This window comes from Mastigoproctus giganteus, chromosome 11 (assembly GCF_048544385.1).
Source record: "Mastigoproctus giganteus isolate SK-2022 chromosome 11, ASM4854438v1, whole genome shotgun sequence".
Taxonomy (NCBI): domain Eukaryota; kingdom Metazoa; phylum Arthropoda; class Arachnida; order Uropygi; family Thelyphonidae; genus Mastigoproctus; species Mastigoproctus giganteus.
This window is the reverse complement of record NC_143585.1, coordinates 146,872,090-146,886,432: the sequence shown is the minus strand read 5'-3', so window position 1 is coordinate 146,886,432 and position 14,343 is coordinate 146,872,090. Positions and strand designations below refer to the sequence as shown.

The 14,343-nt window shown below is 39.5% G+C and overlaps 1 protein-coding gene across 3 annotated transcripts in view; it reads right to left on the bottom strand.

Moving 5' to 3' along the window:
- LOC150078504 (oxysterol-binding protein-related protein 9) overlaps positions 1-14,343 on the bottom strand; it is a 607,385-nt gene that overhangs the window by 348,817 nt on the left and 244,225 nt on the right. The gene's annotated exons all lie outside the window — the stretch shown is intronic.

Sequence of the window (14,343 nt, the reverse complement as noted above, 5' to 3'; positions counted from 1 at the left end):
CTATTCCAAGAAAAAATATACAGACAGATGTTTGGCCTCCCAATGGGCCTAAACATTAGTGGACTCATTGCCGAACTATACTTAGACAAATTAGAAAAGATCCACCTTAATCCATTTATACCACAGATCACATATTACGGAAGATATCTGGATGACATCCTAATCATCACAGATCACTTGACCATAAACAATATTCTACAGGTTTTTAATAACATCCATCAGAGACTAAAATTTGAATTAGAAACTGAAGCAGAATCCCACTCCATAAATTTCCTTAATTTTACCATACACAGATTAGACCAAAAACTAAATTTCAGCATATATAGAAAACCCACTAATAAAGGGATGCTTCTGCACTTCCACAGTTATCATCCCCAACCATACAAAAAATCGGTCATGCTGAACCAATTTCTAAATGCCTTTAAATATTCTTCCACCCAGATTTCTCTAACCACTGAAATAAATGAACTAACTAGAAGATTCTGAAATAGGGGTTACCCACTAACCTATATAAACAAAGTCAAAACAATAGCCCGTGATAAAATAAATAACAACAACCTCGCAACAAACATTGCAAAAAAATCCGAAAAGACCAAAATATATTTCATCACCATTCCATATATCGAGCACTGGTACAATAAACTTAACCAAATATGCAAGGGAACCGACATGAAAATCATAGCAAAACCCATGAACAAATTATACACATTCTTCGGAAATCGACCTTCAAATACCACATTCCAATCACAGCATGACCTAGTATACAGTATACCATGCAAAAATTGTGACATTGTCTACGTAGGATCCACCATGGGAGTGGCACAGCTTCGAGCAAAACAACACGAAGCTTCAGTGCGGGCAGGTCGTTCAAATGCACCAGAACTGTCGTTCCACGCCATAAATGAACAACATACATTCGGCTTTAATGAAACTAAAATTATAAATATTCAACACAACTACTACAAACTACTTATTGCAGAAACCTTAGAGATGAAACTACATGCAACTTCAATCGTCGGACATTCCTATTGTCCGACGATTGGTCACTTATACGCATGTGTGAAGAACAAACACTACAACATAAGGCAAAAGTTTCGAATTAATTGTGAGTAGCTCTCTTCCTGTGAACATGACACCCCGAAAAGTTCTAGTCTGACTTAAGGAATGTAGAGAATAACCCCCACCCCATATCCAATTATTAGACCCCTAAATTTAACTCAAAATTCCTACCACAGCACCAAAAAGAAAAAATCGATCCTTAATTATTAGCCAGTTTAGACCTCCAAAATTTAACTTTATGACAATGTCTTGCAAAATTGATATCGCATTCCCCATGATTTATTAGCGAGTTGGACCAGGAGAGTTGGAAAAGTAGCTTCCTATATCTAAAATAAAGGTAAGCCCTGTTGATTCATAATATAATAGAATATAGGAAATATCGAGCACTTAATAGCTCTCTAGTATCAAATTTTTTATTTATGTAAACCCCCAAACACGAGAGGTATTAGAACCTATAGCACTTAGTACCGTGCTTGGGTTGGAGGTTGAGAAGATATTTGTTGGCACTGCACTTGAACTTCTGTAGACTGTAATTTTCAGGAAATACGTATTAAGGAAAGTTGTTCCAGAAAATGGCAGTTGAATGAATAAATGAGGAAGATGAAAAGTTGGTTCTGTGAGTTTGAAGTTGGACAGTAAATGGGCATGTGCAGCATGTGCTCAGACTGTTTTGAAAGAGAGAACGGGAATTATAGCAGCCAATTCAGAAGAACAGTGCCCGTGGAAGTATCTGTAGAAGAGGCATGCAGCAGATACACTACGTCTATGAGATAGCGAGTGGAGAGACTCTGTTAGAGATGAATCATTAATTAACCTAACTGCCCTCTTCTGAATGGAATCAAGAAGCCTGAGAGAGGTTTTGGGGGAACCACCCCAGATGTGAAAACAATATTCCATGGCTGGGCGGATTTGCAATTTATACAGAGTGAGCAGCTGTTTGGAAGAAAAGTAACGCCGAGAGCGAAAGAGAAAATCCAGTTTTTTAGATGCAGAGGAAGCAATATTTGTAATGTGCTTGTGCCAAGAGAGATTACAAGTCAGGGTAATCCCCAAAAGAGATATATCATTTTGCATAGAAATCGGAGTGTCATTAAAGATAAGCATAGAGGCAGAAGAATCCTTTTTGCGAGATATAAGACAAGACTGAGTTTCAGAAGGGTTGAAATCAACTAAAGTTGCCTTTGCACCACTGGAGAATTACCCGAAGATCGGCATTTAAGGAATTGGAAGCAGATTTTCGAGAAGTTGAAGCTGATTGAACAGGGCAAGGTTTCTCAAACTGGTAAGTGGAATGCAATGTGCTATCATTGGCAAAACTATGGATAGGATTTCCAGTCAATGGAAGAAGATCATTAATATACAGGAGGAAAAGAGTGGGGGAAAGAACAGAACCTTGGGGGACACCGGCATTAGTGGAGAAGTTAGAAGACAGAGAGCAATCTACCATCACCCTCAGTGAGCAATCAGAGAGAAAACTGGTTAACCAATTACTAAAAACAGTTGGCAAACCATAAAATGGAAGCTTGTTTAGAGGACCTTTATGCCAAAACATGATCGAAAGCCTTTGAGATGTCAAGAGCAACTCCTTATGTTTCACCGAACCTTTCCCTTAAATTAGTCCATAAATGGGTAACATAAGCCAGAACATCACCAGTGTATCCACACTGACGGAATCCATACTGGCGATCGTTGTTCAGACAGAAGGTTTCTAGGTAATTTAAGAGTTGGCAATTAATCGAATTATCCATTACTTTAGAAAGAGTAGAAGTAATTGCAATGGGATGATAAATGGATGGGAGGGATTTGTCACCCTTTTTAGGAACTGGCTGGATATGAGCAAATTTCCAAGCAGAAGGAAAAACATCTTTGGAATAAGAAAGTGAAAAAAGGCAGCAAAGAATAGGAGTTAGTTCAGGAGCACAGGTTTTGAGAACAAGTGGAGAAATACCATCGGGCCTAGAGCTTTCTTAGCATCAAGATTCTTCAAAATCCTTCTGACATCCTTTTGATGGAAGACCACAGAAGGCATTAAATGGAGTGTGTTGGGAATGGTGGGAGAAGTTTTAAAAAGATCATTAATATACGAGTTGGAAGAAAAATGGGATGCTAGCAGGTCAGCTTTTTATCCTTGGCTGAAGTGACAACAGAACCATCTGGTTTGGACAGAGGTGGGGCAGAGAGATGGGCAAAAGTTGCAGCCAATAGCTTTGGCAAGGGACCAGAATGCTCGGCTACCATTAGGGCAAGAAGCAAGTTTTCTATTCTTTGCCTGTTCAAACTCTAGTTTGGACTAATTAATATCTGCTTTACAATTGTTACGAGTTTTGGTGTAGGCAGAAAATGAAACTGAAGAATTAGAAACAAGCCAATTACAATATGCAACATTCTTCTCTTGAACAGCCTTAGCACATTTATTAGAAAACCAAGGTTTAGATAAAGGACGAGATTCTAAAGAGGAATGTGGGATTCCATTTAAAGGATTCCATTCCTGCAAGAATAATTTCACTGACAAGATCTGAGCAAACATTGACATCAGAAGTTTTGAAACAGTAATCCGACAAAGGCAAAGAAGAAAAGAAATCTCGCAGGTCATCCCATTTTGCATTCTTCTAATAATGCCAAACAACACAAGGTTGGGAATAGCCATGAGATAAAGGCTCCATTGGAGAAGAGACAATCACCAAGTTGTGATCTGAAGTGCCTAAAGGACCTCTCACTTCAACCGTGCACTTAGTAGGGTTGTTTGTGAGAAAAAGATCAAGGCTGTATGATTAGGATTGTCCGGTATTCTTGTAGGTAAATGAACAATCTGTGCTAGATCATTAGTAATTGCAAAAGCCTCAGCATCTCGACCAGCTGGGTCGGTGTGACTAGAAAACGGAAGCCAGCTGGAGTTGTGAACATTAAAAGCACCAAGGAAAATTACTTCACAGTTAGGAAAGTTGGACTGGAGAAAGTCAAGTTGCAAAGAGAGGAAGTCAAAGAGCTCCAAGTGATTAGTGGAGTTGGGAGAACGGTAGAGACAACAGATGAATTTGACACAATGAGATTTTAATCCACAGAAGATCAAATAGAGCAGATTCCAAATTGCCAAGTCTCTGACAGGGAATATCAGAACGGACAAGTATCACCTTTGAGGCGAAAGGAATCATATAGCGAATAATTTGGGCAGCTGAGATGAGCAGTAGTTGAATCAACCGATAACAACCCATGTACTTTTTCTGACAGAATCGGTTGATTCTGTATATTAGTATATTTGTTAAATGACTTAGGAAGAGCTTGGGAGGTTTAGATCTGTTCGCAGATAAGCTTGCTCTATTAGTTTGACAATTCATGGTGTATTCAATAGTACGAAAAAGTGGATGGGACATGCTGTATGAAGTAATGAAATTTTTGGATATGGCATACACATGGTAAGATCCTTGACATAACGTGGCCTCGACAATGCTCCCCTCATACACACTACTCGGACTCCCTCCAGTCACTATCTGGCAGAGTAGAGGTAGCAAGATTATACACTAGCTGATCCGGAAGCCTCCTAGAGAGTTACCAATAGGTTCGGTTCAGTGTACTAACTAGCAGCCGGCCTGCGAACACCGTTTTAGAGCTGTACCCTCAAAATGTAAGGAATATTGGATCTCGCCACGATGTTCATCATAACCTCAAAAGTCATCAATCATACTGCATGATGGAAGAGATAGGGAAGGGTTGACCAGAACTTAGCTCCAGAGACAAAATATGGGTTCCACCACTTCAATCCTCCAATAAGCAAAGTGGTGGTATTGCACCAGTTGATGAGAGTTATCTACCACATTGTACTGCCTGGTAACATAGAGGGGCGGCATTCCTGCATGTGGTGTGGGTGCCACACCTCGACCCCTTCTTACGTTGGTTCACATCTGGGTGGTCACCCACCATGTGCAGGTTATACCCAGGATTACTAACAGTCCCACCATCGTGAAGGTGGAAACAAAGGATTTGGCTGTCATAGACTGTCCGGACTTCGCCGAAACTGGGTCCACTTGACTTGAGTGTCACCTGAATATCAGTTCCATCAGCGTCTTAGACTCACAGGTAGCAAGTGCAGCTTGTCTGGCATATCTGAGAGAATGTCTGTGACAACCACAAGGACCTGTTGACAAGAGAGACTGCTTCTACAGGGATGGGATACACTTAAATAAAAAGGGTGCAAGAATATTTGCTGATGCTATTGAGGCAGTGTCAGGTGGGTCGGAAAACTGCTAGCTTCGGGGGGGGATTATTATTATTATTAGCCATATGGTGCAAGGAAGCCTGAGGCTTATGCTGCAAAAGTAAAAAATTCCGAGTTACCCTGAGAGAGAGAGAGAAGTAGAAAGGAATCACCAAGAAATAGAAGTATGGTGATATCCAGCTCAGGACCAAGGCTATACTCACCAGATGTGAGACCCCCTGGGGTTGATACACAGACTAAAAAGGTGGCCACAGGCAGAGGCAAAACTGATTCTTGCATTGCTTCTATTAGAATGAGCAGCAGCAACCTGGAAACCAAGACAATGGAGATTTCCAGGACTGCTGGGGGTCATAGTGGAACAAATAAATACATGAGCTGTGTTAGGTTAACAAAGAGTAGAAACAGGTGCATATATACTTGCATGTATACCAATGCTAGGAGTATAGTTAATAAATTTGACGAGCTTGAAGTGCTGGTCAAGACATCAAAGACAGATATCGTTGAGATATCAGAGACGTGTCGCACAGACAGACGCAGTGCATAATTGGAATTTGTGGAGTACAATGGGTACAGAAAGGATAGACAGAATAGGAAAGGAGAAGGGGCTATGCTGTTATTTAAGAAACACATAAAATCTAAGGAAGTGCATCCAATTGATGTTGGTGGGCAATGCAATGTTGAGTTTGTTTGGTGTGACATAAGCACTGGGAAAGGAAAAATGAGAGTAGGTGTGTGTTATAGGTCTAATGAATCTGATAAGTATAATGAGCTATTGTGCAGGAAAATAGAGTGGGCTAGTAAATCAGAATGGGGGGGGATTTTAACTTTCCAGATATCAACTGGAACTTGGGGGTTGGTCACTTGCACACTAGCAAGACTTTTGTGGATTTATTGGATGACTGTTTTCTACAGCAACATGTTCGAGAGGCAACCAGAGAGAGTGATTCTTTTGATCTGATTATCAGCAATGATTATTCATGCATTAAGAATTTGCAGATAAAGGAATCACTGGGTGACAGTGATCACAATGTACTGATGTGGGAATTACTTAAAGATTTAACTACCATCACTTCTAAAGGGAAGGGCTATTGCTTTTGTAAAGGTGACTACAGGGGGGGTCAGACAGTTTTTAAATTCTGTAAAATGGGATCAACTGATGATGTTACCAACGTTGAATTCTAAATGGGAAGCCTTCGGGAACTTAATTTTGGAGGCTACTAGGCTTTTCATTCCAACAAGAAATACTATTCAAGGTTTAGGGCTAAATGACAGATGAACTAATGAGGCTCGTGACACAGAAGAAAAATGTATGGGATGCATATAAAGTATCAGGTGACACAGAAGCCTATGGCAGATATAAGCTAGCCTGTAATCAAGTCACAAAGAAGCGTAGGCGAGTGAATGCTGATTACGCAAAATCCTTGGCAAAGGTTGCAAAGAGGTCTTTACTTATGTAAATTCTAGAAGGAAAGGGATGAATCAGATTGTACCACTTAACATAGATGGGTTGACTACTGATGATCATGCTCAGTTAGCTGATAAACTGAATGAGTATTTTGCATCTATATTCACACATGAGGAATCATTCAATGAGGGGATTGCCAGAAGTTTATCAAACGCTAAGAGGAAGCTAAGTGATTTTGTAATAACTGAGAGCAAAGTGGAGGAGAAATTGTTGAAGTTAACATAAAAAAGGCACCTGGGGTGTATGGGATCTATCCATTTGTATTAAAGGAGGCAGCAAAGGAAGTAAGCAAACCCTTAGCCATAATTATGAGAGCTTCCTTGGACTCAGAGGAGGTCCCCATGGACTAGGTGTGCAAATATATCACCAATTCACAATGGGGGTTCAAAAGATGACACAAGTAACTATAGACCTGTTAGTTTAACATGTGTTCCGGTGAAAATAATGGAATCACTGGTTAAAGAAGCATTGCAGGATCATCTAGACAAGACTGCAGTAATTGCATTGGTCAGGCCTTCTACATCCTTCCTAAAATGAGGCCTCCTGACCTGTACAGGTCTGGAGGCCTCATTTTAGTACAAAGAAAGGCAACAAGATGGGTGAGGGGAACAAAGGGGTGTTCAAGTTCTGCAAATTGTAGTGCCAGGAGAGTAGGCACCTGTGAAGTGATCGGATTGAGGTGTATAAGGCCTTGAATGGCTTGAGCAAGCTGAATGCTCATGGGATTCTTCCTCTTGCTCAGATTAAGAACCTGAGGAGACACAGTTTAAACTGAGGAAAGACAGTTGTAGAATAGTTGTGCAGAAATTTGCCTTTGGCCAGCGGGTAGCTGATTGCTGGAACAGACTTCCATCATTTGTTGTGGAAGTTGATAGCCTAAATAAATTTAAGGCTGGGCTAGACAGGCATTTGGAAAGAATGGAGGGGTGAAATGGGAAGTTTTTTTTTTTTTTTGCTGATGCTGCATAAGTTTGCTTTCTTGCATCGGATGCCTCTACTAATACTAATGCTAATTTAAAATATGACTGAAAGCACTATTTGCTCCTAATATGTTCCATTGTAATACTACTACTACCTTTTTTTGAAAAAATGTGTAATTTGTTTGTGTTTTAGATGAACTACAGGAACTCACTGACTTATGTAAGTGTTGCGTTCCGCGGAACGCTTGGTAAGTTGGAATTTCTCCCATTCTTGTGCAGCACTCACAACTGTGCTTATTGAATTCATTGAATCAAAAAATAAATGTTTGACGAACATCTAAATAGAATTATTTATTGTATTTATTCATTTTTTTATCTCGTGCGCAGGAAAAATTACAAAACAGTGCAATTTAAAAAATTTAAAAATTATAAAATTACAAAAAAGAGGGGAGACAGGTATAACACCAATAAGTTTTACCTCTTGAGCATCGTTGCCAGATTCAACATCTTCAGCTGATAATTAAGTTGCTGTGGAGGATGAGGGCTGATTAGATTTAGAAGGGGTCACAGCCCCCAACCTTACGAAAGAACATATTAATGGATGACTGGACGGTGGCTTTTTTCTTTTCATCATAGATTTCTTTGTAGCAAGCAAGCATATCATTCACCCCCTCTGTTAACTTTTATGAATCGTTAGCTGTCAGGATCCATCTTCTCAAACCTCGCCATTGCCAATTCAATTCAATTTCACAAAATGCCATTGCCATCTCTCTGATGAAGCGTCTCAGTTCCTCATTTGGTTCATCTTGAGCTTCATCAGCATTTTCTTCTTTCACTATCGCTGCTTGCAAGTCAATAAGTTCTTCGTTAGATAATTCCTTCTCTTCTTCCCCTATTCACTCTTCCACTTCTTTGTCATCAACCTTCAACTGAAGTAGCTCTGCAACCTTTACAATCTTATCTGTAACCTCTTCATATGATTCTTCGTCTTTTTCAAATCCTTTGAACCATTTTACATGTTGTGGGCATATTTTCTTCCATGCACCATTTAAATAACTTTTAGTAATTTCCACTCAGGCCTTATTAATGTTTAAGCTGGTGTGGTAAATATCGTAAGATTTCCAAAAGTCTCTTAACGTAAAGATTTACACATCTGCAGTTTGTGGGGAATTCCCCTGAGTTCAAGGATTCTCTCATAATTATGGCTAAGGGTTTGCTTAGTTCCTTTGCCACCTCCTTTAATATAACTGGATAGATCTCATCCACCCCAGTTGCCTTTCTTACGTTTAACTTCAACAATTTCCCTTCCACTTTGCTCTCAGTTATTACAAAATCATTAAGCACCCTGTTATAATTTGATAAACTTCTGGCATTTTCCTTCCTTAATAACTCCTCATGTGTGAAGGTAGATGCAAAATACTCATTCAGTTTTTTTGCTATCTGAGCAGGATCATCAATATTCAAACCATCGATATCAAGTGAACCGATCTGAATCCCCTTCCTTTTGGAGTTTATATAAGTAAAGAAATCCTTGCTGTTTTTCTTAGCATCCTTTGACCAAGATTTCTCTCAATCTGCCTTCACTTGCATAATCTCCTTTGTGACTTGATTATAGACTAGCTTATATCTGTCATAGGCTTCCAGATCCACTGTTCTTAAGTAACAGTGGATCGGGATGTAATTAATTTGATAGTGCCTAAGAAAACACTTGAATTTGCTACTAAGAATAACCTATCTACAGAAATAATGGGTATTAGATCTTGTCCAATAATAGGAAAAGATTATGAAAGAGGTGATTTAAAGAATTAAAAGAAAAGATTTCAAGAAGAAATTATAAGAATATAGAAGCAACAATCGGACTGTTCTCATAAGGGTTGAATCACTTCTGTTCACACAGAATTCTTAAAATTCCATTAGCACTGGATTACTGTGTTCATCAATATCCATTCTGGTGGAGTGTGATGGTTGCGGTTTGATAGTTCCCATCACTTTTGAATTTGCTGTCTTTGCAGAACCATCACCTGAAATGGTAACTGAGGTATTACTGGCCTTCAGTTGTTTGTTGAAAAGAGCATTGCTTGGAAATAAACAGCAAGGAACATGCACAATTAGCAATAGATATATTTAGAGAAGCTAATACATATATCTGAATGCTTACTTATTGAAAATGTTGAGTAGCTGTGGCATACATTTGCTTAGACTCTCTTTTGATTATTTGTGTTTTTGCCTCTGAGTATGTAACTTTGTTTACAACTTTATATTTTTGGATTATTTTTCCCCTTACTTCCATAGTTTGAATGTTTGAACACATTCAAACTATTAGAGCATATTTATGCTTGCACTCTCCTACGTACATAGGAACAAGGGTGTGTGTGTGCGTGTCAAAACACAAATACCAACCACTGACATGCTTTGTTGTTGTTGTTGGGATTAACGACACAAGGGTTACTGAGGCCTAAGAGTGACCGGAAAGTGTTTGATCGAATGGTTGAATATAAGGGACACTCAACCAGAAAATTACGAACCGTAAGTTGCATCTGATATGATGAGCACTAAGGTGGGTTTTCTCCCAGTAGCAGGAAGAGATAGGTATAGTGAGTGTGCCCAATTGTGAGCCTTGCCAATACCACTTTTTCGCGTATATTTCGTCGGAAGCTAGAGAGCCACAGCTTTGGATCTTCTTTTATCTGGTAAAGTTTATTGTTGATGTTACCTTTCCTGATCTGTGACCATTTATGGTAGCACACTTTATGAATGACAGACTTATAGTCAGTGTAAGGAACCTGATCGACTGATTGGACACACTGCAGCAGAATAGCTGGGAATGAATCTGTTTCAAGATAGGATGAGAATATGAGAACTTCTTTATGGCAGAGACAGCACTGAGGGACTTGGTGTAAATTATGGCAGGTGAGATGGAAAGCTCAATAATCTTACTAAGCACTAACTTAATGGCATATAATTCAGCTGTGAAGATGCTGCAAGTTAGCGGTAGTGTGGCTGAAATCATACATGAAGGAAAAACTGCAGCAGCACCTACCATTTTGTCAGTTTTGGAACCATCTGTATAAATTTTATAGGCATGGTTGTTAGTAGTAGCATGAACTGAGTGTAAGTGTCTGATATTGCAGGGTGGTATAATATTTTTCCCCCAGGAGAAAGTGCACATCGTGAGAGACAGACACAAGTCCAAGGTGGAACAGGTGCAGTTCTGTCCTGAAAAATTTCATTTAAATTGACATTCCAACTCTGAACAAGCTCTTTAATCCTGAGTGAAGCAGGTCTATTTTCATTTGGCTTGCTCTCATAGAACGATTCCCACTGAATATTATGGATACTCCCAACTGGGGTGCAACGGTAGACTCTGGATCTTAGCAGCATAGTGGAGCAGTAGTGTTTTTCTATGCAGGTGTAATGGGGGATCATGTGCTTCAATATAAAGACTTTGGATCGGAGAAGTACTGAAAGCTCGTAGGGCTGTCCTCAGAGCACCGTGCTGTATAATGTTCAGCCGTTCTAATGTGCTTACCCTAGCAGAGTCATATACTGAAGAACCGTAATCCAAGTGTGAACGGATTAGGGACTTGTACAGGTGTAGTAAGGTATAACGATCAGCTCCCCATGACATGGACGAGACTGATCAAAGTATATTCATATGCTTTAGACAAGTAGTTCTTAAATGAGTGACGTGAGCTTGGAAGTTTAGTTTGCTGTCCAATATCAGTCAAGAAATCTAACAGTATTAACAATTGGGACTGGAGTTTTATTTATTTCTAGTTCAGGGTCAGCATGGAGAGCCCATAACTTGCAGAAGTGAGTGGCAGTGCATTTATTTTCTGACAGTCAATAACCATTCCGTGAAGTCCAGGATTTATTTTGGTTATAGCTAGCTGGAGCTGCCGTTCAATGGTGTTCATACTTTTGGACTGACAGGAAATGGTAAGATCGTCTGCATACATGTAAGTTTCAATGGTTTTTGGGATGTTCCATGTCATATTGCTAACTCGAATTGTGAATAGTTTGGACTAAGTATCGAACTCTATGGTACGCCTTCCTCTTGAATGTGAGATGTAGAGTGTGGTTTATATCAGACCTGAAAATACAGCAGTCGCAAGAAATTATGAATTATTTCAGGCAACTGTGCCCTTAGATCAACATGGTAAAGATCCATTATAATACCATGACGCCAAGTAGTGTCGAATGTCTTTTCAAGATCTAAGTTGACCATGACCAGATGTTGTCTCGTGACAAAGGCATTGCGAATATGAGATTCAGCTTCTAGCGTTGATCTTTTCTTCCGAAATCCATACTGATGGTCTGGAAGGGGATTCTGTGACTCCAGGATGTAAGTGAGTCTTGTATGAATCATCCTTCCGAAAATTTTCCCTACGCAGCTGGTAACAGATATTGGCCTATAATTTTGAACCAGGGCAGGATCTTTGCCTAGTTTTGGTATGGCGATAATGAACGAAGGGCACCAGGACGAAGGATGGACATTTTCAGAGAAGATCCGATTGTAGAAAATCAACAGGGTACACAAGTCCTCTTCATGTGAATGCTTTAGCATAATGTAATGAATACCATCTGACCTTGAAGCACTGTTGTGAGATCTATTTAATGATTCTTTCAGTTCTATTAATGTAAAGGGTTGGTTGTACGGAAAGGAGCGACGCGTTGAGAAGTTAATTTTATACCATTCTGCACATCTTTAATGCTCTGGAAGAAGGATGCATAGGAAGCAGTAGCAGAGATGGTGGCAAAAGATTCTACTAACGCATTGGCAACTTCTTTGGGCATAGACATGTCTTTTCCGTTCCAGTGAAGTATGGGAGACGGCAGCCGAACAAATTTGCCATTTAGCGCCTTCTCCAGATGATTCGTGTGTCAGTGTCTTTTGTGATGGTTGATGCAAAAGAAATCCACAAATCACGTTTTGCTTTCCTTCCAATTTGCCTTGCTTTTGCTTTAATCCTTTTATAAGCAATTAAGTTATTGGTAGTGGGACACTTCCAAAAATCATTCCATGCACGGTTTTTATCTTGTTTGGCAAAAGAGCACTCTGCATTCCACTAGTGATTTTGGTGAGCACGAAATGTCTTGGATTTTGGAATGAAAGCATTTGCCGCAGTCAGAATCTGATTGATAATGTAAGTAGTTACATAATCAATGTTTCTGTTGGACATAAATTTAGTCTAAGAGCATTTGGGCAGAATAGCCATCCCAGTTCACCTTACTAAACTTCCAATTGGATCGTTGGTTAGGATTTTGAGTTACCACTGTTTGTATTGAGTAAATAATTGGAAAGTGGTCACTGTTAAAGTCATGTCAGGATTGGAAAAATGGATGGAGAGCAAATTGACAAGTCAACTGCAGAAGTATATCCTGTAGGTAGGTGGATGTAAGTAGGAGATCGAGTGTTCAGTAAATTAAGATCACTATTATTCATAAATTCTTCAATTAATTTGCCTCTTCTGTCCATTATAGTAGACCCCCCCCACAATGGATGGTGTCCATTAAAGTCAACGAAAAGACAAACTGGAGTTGGGAGTTATGTAATGAGATTGTCAAGTTCTGAATGGGAAGAGGTAGAGGTGGAGGAATATAAACGGTAACAAGAGTAACTGATGTACCAACTGTAATACGAGTAGCCACAGCTTCTAGATTTGTTATTAACTGGATCGGCTTGGATGGCACGTTAGAATTAACCAGAATGGCTACTCCTCCACGTGCAGGAGACTGAGTTTCTATCTCGTCTATACATCATATAATTGGAGAATTTTGGCAAAACTTGGGGGTGACAAGAATGTTTCCTGTAGGCATATAGCTATGGGGTTGAATTGAGCTATTAAATCTTTTAAGTCATCAGAATAGCTGCTTAGTTCTCTGCAATTCCACTGTATGATGTTATGCATTATTTAGGTTTATTTGAGGATGATTCATCTGGCTGTTTTTTGAATGCGGGACATTTTTTCCGGTCTTTTTTTTTGGGAATGTGGGGCGACCAGTATCCATAGTGTCATTGGCATGCAATTCTAGGATGGGTTCCTCATAATCTGGGTGTACATCCACTTCCATACTGTTTGTTTGAGGTTCGGTTTTCTTACGATCTTTAGTAGTTTTCATTATTTCAGTGTCCTGCGAGACTGTTGGAGTATCAGTTGGGATACTAATTGAGGTGTTTGTGGCTTCACTGGTTTTAGGTTTAGGAGTATCTTTTCTGAAGGCTGATAAGGTTTCTTTAACCCAATTTGCCAAAGAAGTGTTCGGTGGTACTGACACGTCTGTTTGAGCTGCAGTTGAAATACAGCTTTGGGTGTGAGACGCATAAGATTGACTGGACATGATCGACATAATTTGTCTGCATGCTTCAGGATATGTTACTTTATGTTCTATTTTGTATCTCTGAATTTTCTTTCCAGTTTTCCACATATCGCATGATTTAGAAAATGCAGGATGACTTCCTTTGTAGTTGGGACACACACGGGGATTTAGGCTGAGCAATCTTCTTGTGTATGGTCTTTAGAGCCACACAGATGGCATCACCTCTGCATGCCTGCTGAGAATGGCCATATTTCTGGCATTTAAAACAGTGAAGAGGATTCGGTATGTACGGCTGAATCCAGCAGTTTAAATTTTTTTGGTTTTTTTTTTTTTTTTTTTTAAGGAGCATTAGTAGCTAAGGACAT